Below are 12983 nucleotides of genomic sequence, written 5' to 3'. Positions count from 1 at the left end.
GATAGTTGCACAAAGGCATGTCTGCTAGCTTGATATCATGCACCGGCACACAGTTTAGTTATCTGATTGTAAGAATGCTGCAAAAACTTTCAATGATTAGAGAAGCTGCATAGATTGATGCTATATTAGATTGGCAAATGTGATTCTAATGGTATTAATTCAGATAATTAGTATCACTTATGTTTGTACATACGTAAACTTATCCTCTCAATTCAGTTTACAGACCCTACTGCATGATTTATTCTTCTAATACTAACAACAATATTCTCGTGGCAGAGACTTAGTTCCAAGATAAACTACGATGTACTGGAAAAACTCTTTGATGAACCTGTAAGTTTATCTATTCTCAACACTTTTCTTTTGGCTTTTCAATAGGTAAAATGATAAGTCGCTAGTTAACATGCTTAGTGTGGAATTGTAATATGTTTGAGTTGGGGTTTTCGTATTAGAATTTTAGTGGACCTTCACATAGAGACACTCCATGCGTGGAATAAAGCTGTTTACATTTTTTCCACTTGTAGATTTTGGGTTACTTACTAGCTCGATGATTCTTGGATGTCGTTCAAATATTTCTATTGTTTGCCATGTTTGGTAGGAGAGGACATAAATCTCCGGTGCAATCTGTTTGCTGTACTTTGGATTTTTACCTCGGTTGTCCGTATGAAGGACCTTTCTTATCTCCATTAGTGGATTTTTTTTACCTTGGATGTTAATATGAGGGAGCTTTCTTTTTTCTGCTCTTGTTCTTAGCAATCTTCACAATCCTTTATCATCTGTATTGCATCGTAAGCAGTACAATATTGTCAGTTGTCCAAGTTGGCAAGTTCAAATGCCATTCAGACAAGAGAATGCTCGGACTTTGTCAAATACTCTCTTGGTATATGACACCAGCTTTAGTTCCTTCTACCTTTCTAGATTCAAATCGCGAGTCCATCTTTCTACTACTTGTGTGTGGATAGTAATGAAAGAACAACCTCGATTTACTATTTGCAGCCTCAGCTCTCTAATGCTGAGCTTTCCAGTTCTAAGGATGAATATAGCCTCCCTCTGTGTATTTTTTTTTTGGGCAATTTTGTTCAAGCAGACAATTATGATGTAGAAGCTTCTAAACCTAATCAATGATCAACGGCATTGTTGTATCTATTTTGTCATCTAAGCAGGCGATCCCGGAGAACCCCAAGAAAAGACGAACAGAATTGGATACCAACAATGATGACAAGATGCCTAGCAGCAAAGAGGTTGAAGCCAAGGATGTCGAAACAAACGACGACATGGGTTTGGATGATGAGCAGTAGGATGATGACACTAAAGGAGCGGATGGTGATTTATATTACGGAAACGAAGAGGAAATGTATGGTTACGACGGCGGAAATTATGATTATGATGGCTTTTGATCGTATCCGAAAACTAACTTTCTTATGACATTTAAAAGCCTCGTCTGTTAGAGTGCGAGGGTTGTGAGTCTAGGAAGATCTCTTTGTACAGTATCAGTTGGTCGTCACCAATTTTGAGTTTCCCCCATTTGGGAAAGTAGACAGTTCTAGTTTGGAGATTTTGCTCCTTTACTATGTTTTTCTCATAAAGGGTAATAACAATTCTTCGAAGGCAAGGCCATCGCTTCCGCGAGAGAGCATCTTGTACCGCCAAATTCTTGTGCAATCAACCCGATAGTAACTATTTCTCTCCTTATCAACTCTACTTCAAGTGTTCACTACTTTTATTGTATAAAATAAAGGTTGGCAGTGCTGCTTATAGTTGGTTTATGTCGTGTATGAATATTGCGAAGCAAGTGGAGCGAATTGATACGATAAATGCCTCGATCCATATCTTATTGAAGATTGGATGAGCTTGATGAGTTGGGTGTCAAGATTCTATTGCAAAAGGAGATTTGCCAACAACCCACTATTCTTTTGTACATGTAAAGACTCTCTTTGATTTAACATTTCTCAAAACATGACTACACATTCTTTAAATTAGAATTCTATCAAGCGAGGATTTCCTTCATGATGCTTAGTTTATTTAGTGTTAGTGGGTTCAGTACAAACCCATGCACTTTGGGAACTTACTTAGAAGCAACTAAAGGGAAGATTGTAATCCCTGAGAGATCTTGTTGGTGTCCCACTTTCTATGGACTCGCACATGGACCTTCCCTCCATTAATGAGGCCTGATTAGATAAATAACGGCGAAGATTTGCTGCTGTTTAGTGTTGGTGGTACTGTGCGGTGAAAACATCTGATGCAAATTTGTGCACGAACTATCTTAATTATTCTTGCCAAGTGACTCTGACTTGAAAGTAGATTAATTTGTTCAGGTTTAAATTGATGTCGTCACGTCGCTAAGTAGATTTCTATAATAAATAATTTCTCTCTGGTCATTAGATAGAACTTCAAATAGTGGGTGACTAGATTTTTCACATTAGTCTGAATCTTGTCTAGAGACTCTAGACCTTAAAATTCACGGAGACACCACAACATTATCACAAGCAGCAACTTTAGATGAAAGAATCTCAGATTTGTCACAATCCCAATTGATGCCCATTTTCTACTTATACTCGTTAAGTACTAAGTTGTCAAAACTTCATTGGGCAAGAAGTCAACATCTTAAGATGCCTTCCCCTTAATTGACTTTCATTCCATATGGAAGCAAATTTGCTTTTTTCGAGGGGGAAAAAGGACTGTAATCAATATAATCAATGAATACAATCCACCCACTTACCCTGTTGCCCAAGCCTTTTTCCATTCGATTGTCCCAATTGTCTCCATACATTGTCAGTACTTTCACTCATCAATGGTGCTTCCGCGAAAGTCCCTAAAGAGGCCTAGGCATTTCAGAAAACCTCAAAAAGTGTTGCTCTCTCTACTATGATAAGTGCCCTTTTGTGTTGTAGCAAGTCCACTGCAGGATTAAGAATGAATTGACAGCAAATAATTCATGTAAGGAGCACATAATGCTCGGACATACACATACTTTGTTCAGAGGCACGTTTCATCGAGACACTTTTCTCATGTTTTTCATATATGTTGTGCAGAGTGTGCAACAATACACTTTTGAAGCAATATAAATATGTTATATGTCCCAAACTGCAAAGTGCTCATGAGGGTTTCACGCCCGTAATGAGTCATCTCACGCGCAAAGTTGATCAGAGTGCATATAATATGTTGCATTTTAAGCGAAGACTCATCTTTCGAAGGCTGTTCGTCCTTTAAATAAAAGTAGCTCAAGTTATAAGGCCAATTATCAAACATTTGGAAATCTAGTAAACGATGCACACTTGCGTCAATTGATCTATCTTTCTAAGTATCATGTGCCGTCATTCACAGATTATATATCATATTAGAAAGCAGGTTAAATCCACCAGCTTAATGATTAAACTAAACATGCTCACTGCATCTTCACTGTCTTAATTCCACAACACACCATGCAATGATGGTACCTAACTAACCCTCATATATTTCTCTCCCCCAAAATATTATATGTGAGGCAAAATATAGATGTTTTTTAGGTTAATAATTGAAGGACGAGGTTTAGCATCGTGCATGAAATCCATGGGTGACATAATTGATGTCAGGACTAGCATAAAGAAAGAAAAAGAGGCGACAAAGCATGATTTTGGGCGGTGGGAACTTATTGTTATGTGACATGCCTGCTTGTCATTTATGTCCAAAACGACAAGCGTTCTCGTCGCTTGGGGCCTTCCTCTCGCCCTGATTTGAGTTTAGGTAGGGCCAAAAAAGTACAGAAATTTCAACAGACAGGGACTTAGCACTTGCGGTTGTAGACTTGTAGCGTGTCATCGTGTGAATGTGGTTACACTTCGTGGGACTTTGTGCAAACTGCAAAGTTTCAGAGATAGGAACTAGCCAGCACTTGTGCTGACCATTTTTTTCAACTATTATTAGACTGTAATAGATTACTGTGTAATTACTTTAGATTTTATTGGAATGGTCACTTGGCTGATGTTTCGGTAAAAAATAATTAAATATTTACTAATAATTCATGAACAATATCAAATAAATTTAAATTTTAGAGGTCATATTGCAATAAATTAAAAGTTCAGGAGCATTTGAATTATTATCTTTGAAAGAAAAAAGATCCCATGCATTCAAACTTCCTAGAGAGAGAAAGCCGGCTCTTGGAGGACACTTTTAATGTCTGGTGATTGTACAGCTTCATTTGCAACCAAGGGCCTATAAGAAAGAATAATGTTGTGGGTGCACAGATTAAGTTAATGATACTACGAAAAGGATACATGGAAAAATAGTAATGAAGTAAGAGAGTTAGGCCAGTGGGAACTCGAAGCCCATCTTATACAAGTGGAAGTTGACTTTGTGGTTGGAGAGAAAGATTAACTTTTCTTTCTGGTGCATTAAATATTCAATCAAACATTATATTATATACAAAAAATGAAGAAATCCCCATTGATATTCCTCTTTCTCTCTGTCTCTCTCCCTCTCTCTCTATAAAGAGTTCCATCTCACCGCACGCATTTTTCTCACATGCCCATCACCAGACTTCACCTGCCCGACTTTGCTTTCACGATATCACCAAAAGCATTTACCTATTCTCAACCTCGAAGACATGGCACAGCACAAGTCCACCATTGCTGCTGCGAGGCTCCTGGTGCTGTTTCTGGGGTTCTCTTGCCTTCTCTCATCCCTTGCGGTTCCTTCAACCAGTAAGGCTTGGATTTGGAGATTTGGAATTCCTGAGTTAGCCTTTTGTTGTTTCTGTAGATTGGGCAGTTCTTGATGCTTTTGAATTGTTGTTCTGTTTCGCAGGGAGTCTCAAGTCAAGCAGGAAAGAGGATGATGATGAAGTATCAGCTCCAGACTTGTTAGCTCAGGTTCTCTCTCTCTCTCTCTCTCTCTCTCTCTCTCTCTCTCTCTCTCTCTCTCTCTCTCTCTCTCTCACCTGCCTGAAAGTTAATTGGAAATCAAGCTTCCAATGAATTTAATCGTCAAGTACAGAGAAAAACTCGGGATTTCAGCTCAAACAAACCTTTCATCCTTCTGTTTATTGATCTTCTCCGTTTCAATCTGGGGCCTAGTGGCTTGCTATGAACATAGTGAAAGCCTTGCCTTTTCTTCTGTGCATCTCTCTGTTTTTATTGAATCCAGCACACCCAATTTAGGCCTTTGCACAATTTCTACAAAACTCTAGAGAAGTTTGTGAGATAAATGGATAAAGAGCATGGAAACATGCATGCTCCCGCAGTCCCACTCAATGTGACCTTGACGGTGGGGAGCCTCACCTTATGCACTCGGACCAGTCTGCGTGCATTTGAGAGATTTTTTTTCGATTCGAAAGATTTAGATACCTCGTGTCATAAGGCTTATTTGGATTTGGTGCTCTAAAAACTCTTAGATCCGGTGGATCTCACACCCATGAGACGCTGCAATACTTGTAGTTCTCTCTCTCTCTCTAATTTCTTGACGCACCCATATAATGCTCTGTTTAGAAATAAGCAGACGCTAATGAGGCATGATATTGCCAAAACTGCAGGATGGAATAATGGGAATGAGTGAAGGAGGTGAGATCGTGTTCATGGAGAGGAGGATGGAGATGGAAAGCAATGATTATCCTGGAACAGGAGCCAACAACCATCATGACCCAAGAACTCCTGGAAGAGCCTAGAGTGTCTCTTTCTATATCTTTATAACTACTGTATATGTATATTCCCATGTATAATCTAATGAAGGGAGAGAGAGGGTCAAAGAGAGAGTTGGGATTTTTCCTTTCCTTTTCTTTTGTTTGTGTTTTTTTTCCTCTCTTTCTTGGGGTTGAAGCTTCTCTGTGTTGGTGTTGTTGGCATATGAGAATGTCTTGTCATTTTACAGAAAAACATATGTTGTAGTGGTCTTCATTTAATAGAAAATGGTGGGCACACCCCACTGAGTAGGTCGCGAGGCGGATGTGACTTTCCATGTCTCTCGGGTGTGTGTGTAAAGGGTTAACTTTTCATGTGCCTGTGTGGTGTTTTCTGCAATTCAGTATTTGCCTAATCTATGATTGCATTGGAAATTATGACCCCAGCTAAATCGTAAAACAAAAGGAAAAGGAGGAACGAAGAAAGTCATCGGACAAATTCATTCTACCTTTATCACGATGGACATGGAAAAACGATTGTGTGCTTAGAGATTTTGTGTTAAATTATATCTCGAATTTAAGCAGTTCACAAAACCCGACCCGATTGGATAAATGTCCAAGATTTAACACAAAATATGCACTAATTACTTCTCTTAGCCAAGTTTGACTATGTGACCAGAGAGAGGACGTTGGACAAAAGAAAGCCACTAAATGACAAAAGAAGGTGCTCACTTCTTCGTTTTATTATATATTAGTTTCGGTGGAGGGTCCAAGACAACAAAAGGAAAGTTGTTGACCCTACCTATATAAAGAGAAGGAATTAGGGCGTGGGTTCTAAAGAGAGACGACTGTAGCCGCCAGGGGCTCTCTTCTGCTAGAAGCCCTAGGTTGTCCTTTCCTTGAAGAAGAGTTGGGTCTTGAAGCTACAGGAGCCGCACATAAGGGTCCCTTCGAGGAGGGCACACTGTGGCCGCGGGGGGTTTTCCTTCGTGCTCTTTCCTTGTACGCCGCACAGGGAAAACCCAGAAGCCACGGAAGGAGGATCTCGTGTGGGTAGACAATGAGGTAGCTCTAGACACATGAATATTGTGCTGTAAATTTATTTTATTCATTTGACTTGTTTATTTATAAATACTTGGGATTATAGATTTAATCTAGGTGCGGAAAACACTCAAGCAAGTGATAGAGCGATTGTAAATTTAGATTCTCCGATTATAATGAATTATATGGCGTTGACTCTTTTCGTGAATGTAGGTACCGATACATCGGACCGAACTACGTAAATCTTGGGTATTCTTTTATAGTTTATCGTTATTTCTCCGAAGATTTTTACGTTAACATAATTTGCAAGATCCTGGGTTAGCTTTCGCGTTAGCTAATATTACAACAATTGATCTGATGAAATCCCTTAAGCGAGTCTGACTTCTACTAATTAATCTACTCAGAGAGTCAATATTTGTGGACCATTCATTTTACTTTAATGAGCTGACTGTAGCGAAAGCTAGGGGTGTGCAACCGGATCGGGTTTACCCGGAAACCGGACCGGCCCACCCGAAAAATAGGTCCGGGAACCGGTTCCGGTTAAAACCGGTCCGGGAACCGGTTCCATTTTTTTGGAACCGGTTAGAACCGGTCCGGTTTCCGGTTCCGAGTAAAAACCGACCCGGACCGGTTTTAGAACCAGTTTTAAGATAATATAAAAAAAAACAAAAAAAACCCTAGATCTAGATCACGATCACTGCCTCGGTTCTCTCTTCGCCGCTCCTCTGTCTCGGTTCTCTCTTTGTCTCGGTTCTCTCTTCGCCGATCGCCGCAAGAACGCAATTACGCAACCGAGGAGGCTCCTCGTTCACTTCACCCATCCGGCTCTCGCTGATCCGTGAGTCCTCCGTTCCCTCAGTCTCTCTTCTTCGTCTTTGTTGCAAGGTCGGATGGTTTCGAGCTCGAGTTGAATGTCTAGTGTGGGAAGTGTTGCGAGTTTGAGGTTTGTTCTTTTAGGTTCTAGTGTTGGGGAAGTGTTCGGGTTCGAGTTTGAGGTTTTGCGTTCGAGTTTTAGGGGTTTTTCGCCGCGAGCTTGGGTTGGTGTAGAAGATTCTCTAAGTTTTGATGATCAGTGAAGGACTTGAAGGAATAGACGCCATTTGATCTTGCGGAATCCGGCTTGTCTGAGTTTTTTTTTTTTGAAACTTTTATCTCTTGCTTCTTGGACTTCTGAGTTTGTTTAATGGAAGAATGTAAGCGTTGGTTGCGTACCTGACTTCGGTGGTTGGCCTCAACTCGAAACTCTATATGTTGCAAGCTCATTATACTCGAAACTGGTTATTATGATCTTGTCGTCATCCTTTGGATCATTCATGCAAGATCGCCCGCTTTAGAGTTTAGATCAGTGAAAGCTTCTCTCAAATTTTTGGAATTGTCGTAGTTGGTTTGTGGGATTAGCTTCGTGGTGTCAGTGCGCGCGCGTCTCTGTGTGCTCATGTTGGCATTTGTGTTCCCTCTTTTCCTTCAATTTGGTCAATTCTTGATTTGCTGCGGTTGGTTTACTGATTGTGACATGGAATTCTAGTGCTTGTTGTTGCTTCTTGCTCGATTAGTCCGACTGAGCTCTACAGTTTCTTTTTTGTGGTAAAGATTAGGTCCAAGAACTGGGTGTGTTCACATAGTAATGACTTTCAGTGAGATGGTTAATTCTGGCAAGAAATATTTTGTCTCTACATTTTGTTCTTTGTATGCTCAAAAGCTCACAGATCGACCATGTGATGCTGACCCAAACCCGATTGGCTGCTGAAATCAACCCTCTTTGTTGTGTTGTGTTTGATTATGTCAGGTTCTGATCTCTAATGCATGGATTGAATTTGTTGTGGCTAAGTCTGAAACTCTCTGGAATTCATATATGAAACTCTCTGGAATTCATATCTGTAGTTAAAAACGCATGAAAAGCTTCAAATATGTTGGTACAAGTATCGAGTTCATGTTTGGTTAGCTTGGTCGCATTCCTCTCCCCGTAAGTTTCGTGAGTGTTTGGTGTGCAACAAGTGTGACCTTTAGGCTTTCAGTTTACAAGTTCTTTTGTTTGGTTGTGCAACAATCTTTTGGCTCTTACTTAAATTTGTTTTCAGTAAAATCCTGACATTGTTGTATAATTTGATTTTAGTTGATGGATCAAGACAAAGACACATCAATTGAAGTGGATGGATATAATGAAATGAGTCCACTCATGAAATTGCCATTCGAAGGAGCTGCTGAAACCAGAAAAAGGAACAAAAAATGAGTCCGCTCATGAAACCAGAAAAAGGGGAAAAAAAAAACAGGTTCTTGGGTAGATCCTGAAACCGGACCGAAAAAACAGGGTAGGTTCCAAAACAGGGTCCAAGGAAAACAGGGTCGGTTTCAGGTTCCAAAAATTAGGAACTGATTATAACAGGGTTGGTTTCAGGTTCTAGGTCTGGACCCAATCCACCTTGGAACCGATCACCCCTAGTGAAAGCAAAAAGCAAAAAATCAGTACAAGTTGGCACTTTGAGGTTGTAAGGGCGCGCATGGAATCCATCTTGGAGTAGAAATTCTGCTTCAGAATGTATTCCGGAACAGAAATGCGTTTGTTAAAAAATTTCCGGAATGCATTCTGGAGCAATTTTTGCATTCTGAAATAAAAATGCGTTTGTTAAAAATACTTGATTCCAGAATGCATTCTTGATTCCATAATGAGTTTTGGGCAAGAAAAAGAGAAGCTACTTTTTGTAGCTTCTCTCTTCCAAAATGCATTCTCCCTATTTTCTCTCTTTTTCGTGACCTTTATAACACATTTTGAGATCTCACTAATTTTTTTTTTCAGAAAATGCATAAAAATTGAAAAATTCCAGAAAAGTTCATAAAAATTTCCAGAAAATAAAAAAAAGTTAGATTTCGGAAAAATAGGAAATTTGGTGAATTTTTTTTCAAAAAATATAAAAAAAATCAAAAATTTCAAAACTTCACAGAATGGCTTAGAATACTTTTGGGCACCCACTTTGAGTGGAATTTAATTTTTTTGAGGTGCCCAAAAAAATAAAAAATTTCAAAACTTTACAAAATGGCTTAGAATACCTTTGGGCACCCATTTTGAGTGAAATTTAATTTTTTTGAGGTGCCCAAAAAATCAAAAAATCAAAAATTTCAAAACTTTACAAAATGGCTTATAATACCTTTGGGCACCCACTTTGAGTGAAATTTAATTTTTTTGAGGTGCCCAAAAAAATCAAAAAATCAAAAATTTCAAAACTTCATAAAATGGCTTAGAATACCTTTGGGCACCCACTTTGAGTGAAATTTATTTTTTTTGAGGTGCCCAAAAAAATAAAAAAATAAAAAATTTTAAAACTTCACAGAATGGCTTAGAATACTTGTGATCACCCACTTTGAGTGAAATTTAAATTTTTTTAGGTGCAAAAAAAATCAACAAATAAAAATAGATTTCTGTTCCAGAAATCAATTTCTAGAGCAGAATTAGTCACGTTTTATCAAATAGATTTCTCATCCAAAAATCAATTTCTGGCAAGAACTCCGGAAATCAATTTCTGGCAAGAATTTGATTTCTGGAGTAGAATGGTTACCATTCGCGCCCTAAGCTTCCTGGTTGGATCCACCAGCTAAAATTTATTGATTAGAAGCAAACTTAGCACAAGTTTGTCTAGCCAAGAGCTTAAATACCATTTCTTGGACTGCCCTCGACGGGTGTGGAGAAGCCCCGAGCTCTTCGAGATCTCGCCTAGACCGAGTAAAGTGAGAAAACAGAGGGACAGGGTCTTTGTGTGGTGGAGTCAACTTTGTGGAGGGGCTGATTGATGGGAAAATCTTCTAATAGATTTTGAAATTGACAAAACTATCCATGTGTGTCTTGTAAGTTTGATAAATGTTTTGAAGTATTTTGATTTAGGAAGTTATTCTTGGAAGAGAAACATATGACAATCTTGTTCAGATTGTGTAGATAAGAGATTCAGACGATATACCGCAGACGAAAAGGTTCAGACTTTATATTGCAGAAGAAGAGGTTCAGACTTTACATTGCAGATGAAGAGGTTCAGACTTTACACCAGAGATGATGAACTATGGACACAAGTTCAAAACATAAGTCCAGAATGTAAAGTCCGGAACGTGATATAAGTTCAGAACGTAAAGTCCAGAACGTGACACGTATTCAGAATGTACATAACATCTAGTAATCTAGCTAGCTTGGATTTCACACTTAAAATAATTTGATTGACTCAATCGTGAAGACTGTTTTGCAACGGTTTAATATGCAAAACATCTTGATTGATTGGCAATTAATCTCGAGACAAGTCACTTTCCAAGTGAAGAAGCTTTACTTATGGAAACCAAGACTTTGGTTGTATGGGCGACTAGATTCAGCAGAGATTCAAATTTTGTCCCTCAACGGTTACGCAATCTTCTTGATACAGCTCTGTCAACAGGTAGATTGGAAGACGATCCTTTGAAGACTATCTAACGGCTAGTTTGGAAGTGGAGGAGTATAAAAGGAGATCAACTTGCCGAGGAGCAGAAGTGAGAGACGAAGTCCTAAATCGAGAATTCCAAAGTCTGAGCGTACTTTGAACACTTATACTTGTCTTCTGTGAGCTATAAAGTGTAATCATTTGAGAGGTGTAGACAGTGTTACAAGTGTGTGCTTAGGTGTGAGATGGTGTGATTTATCGACTTGGTATAAGCAGCACCAGCTTCAGGGAGAAGTGCTTGGGTTTAAGCGGCACAACTTGCTGTAACTTCTCATTGATTTAATTAGTGGAATCTAGCCAGTAGGCTGTCAGCGTGGGAGAGTAGACATAGGCTTGATCTAAGCCGAACCACTATACGCCTTGTGTGCAGATTTTCTTATCCCTTAAAACTCTTTCTACTTATCACATTGTATTGCACACTTGCATTTAAAGTTTGTTTAAAATCTGAACGCTATTCAGACTTTATCCTTGATCTTTTACTTCCGCTTTAAATTGATTAAAAAGTACTTAAATCACCTACTCATCTCATCTAGGTGATCCTTGCTAGCCATCTCACTGATGACGACTTTGACAGCGGCGGCCAAGAAGGAGAACGGCGGTGGCGGCAACTGTGGGATGGGGAGTATGTTGGGGAGCACACTTTAGAAGCCCAGTACCTTCTCGTCAAGAAGAATCCTATGTCCAATCTTGTATTCAAAGTTTTGCGTCCACAAAACACGAAGAAATTATTCGGCGTTGACTGAAAAGAAAACGCATGTTTTGACTGAAGCCTGGTTCTTCTTGCTTCGTACAGAGACGAATTTTATAGCTGTCATATTTTGATTCCACGGACATGGACTAGGACTAACGAGGGTAAGGCCACCTTTCCTTAAACATGCGAACTTGACTGAGGATACTTTCTAGTTAAACCTAGTTTAAAGTGCAATCATCCATGTGAAGTTCACGTCCTAAATCTTCCGGAAGACTAATAATGAAATCATGTTCACTGTTTTGACGTGTAATTCGATTCGATTTGATCAGAGCGATTGTCCCGATTACTTTATTAGCCATTGTAATACACACTCAAGATGGATTTACGAGTGCATGTATATAGGAAGACAATAGATTGATCTGGAACCGTGTTTTTGCCACGAAGGAGCCGTGAGCATTAATGACTGAAAACCAATTTACATTAATTTTCCTTGGCCTTTTGAGTGAAGATTTGTCACGCCAAAGTTCTTACAATTCTCGGGCAAAAGAACAACACCAAACGCATATTTGCATTGCTTTTAGCAAAAGAATCGCAAGCGTCCAACGTTCCATTCAAAATCCATCACATTTAACATCGTCAGCTCCTGAGTGACATTGTGTGTGCATGGGTTGGAGACTTCTCTCTTCACCAACCCAACCTCACATGACACCGCCTTTAAATTTCTTACAATTTTGGCCGGTGTTTACGTCGGTGAATTCCGGCCAAAATTTGACAGATGGACTCAATTAGCAAATTGGCAAAAGGTTTAGAATTCAATTGTCAAAATTGAAATGTTTATGACTGAATTGACAAAAGTGCAATATGTTTATGATTTTTTAGATAAATTTTCCAAATTTAATAAGAGGCCTTGTGGATTTATGTTTATGTCCTCATTTAAAATTTAAAAAGCCACGTTTATCCTCAGGCTGAAGTGACTTTTGACACCAACTTGTGAGGTGGTGTATCTATATTAAATTTCGAAACGACGCCTTTGTTTTCTACTCATACCTATCAAATTTTATCAAATTTCATTGTCATATTGTTTAGAATCATCCAGCCTATCAACATATATCAAGGGTCAAATAGTTTCTTGCATTCAACATATACCGAACACCAAGCGTCTATAACTAGTCAAATCAACCATTCAGATGACTTTTCTCCAAATAAATCTGTC

The 12983-nt window shown here is 39.0% G+C and overlaps 1 long non-coding RNA gene and 1 pseudogene across 1 annotated transcript; both read left to right on the top strand.

The window, feature by feature from the left end:
* Window positions 1-194: 194 nt before the first annotated feature.
* On the top strand, window positions 195-1687 carry LOC130134794 (uncharacterized). The gene is made up of 2 exons (XR_008814294.1): window positions 195-330; window positions 1161-1687. It is a non-coding gene; the product is annotated as an uncharacterized LOC130134794 (long non-coding RNA).
* A 2795-nt stretch (window positions 1688-4482) lies between these two features.
* LOC130134792 (uncharacterized) lies at window positions 4483-5929 on the top strand (annotated as a pseudogene).
* Window positions 5930-12983: the final 7054 nt, after the last annotated feature.

This window comes from Syzygium oleosum, unplaced genomic scaffold (assembly GCF_021117445.2).
Source record: "Syzygium oleosum isolate NSW1041296 unplaced genomic scaffold, Sole_v2.1 Sole_v2.23, whole genome shotgun sequence".
In the NCBI taxonomy this organism is placed as follows: domain Eukaryota; kingdom Viridiplantae; phylum Streptophyta; class Magnoliopsida; order Myrtales; family Myrtaceae; genus Syzygium; species Syzygium oleosum.
The sequence above is the reverse complement of the archived record's forward strand: the minus strand, read 5'-3'. Positions and strand labels throughout refer to the sequence as shown.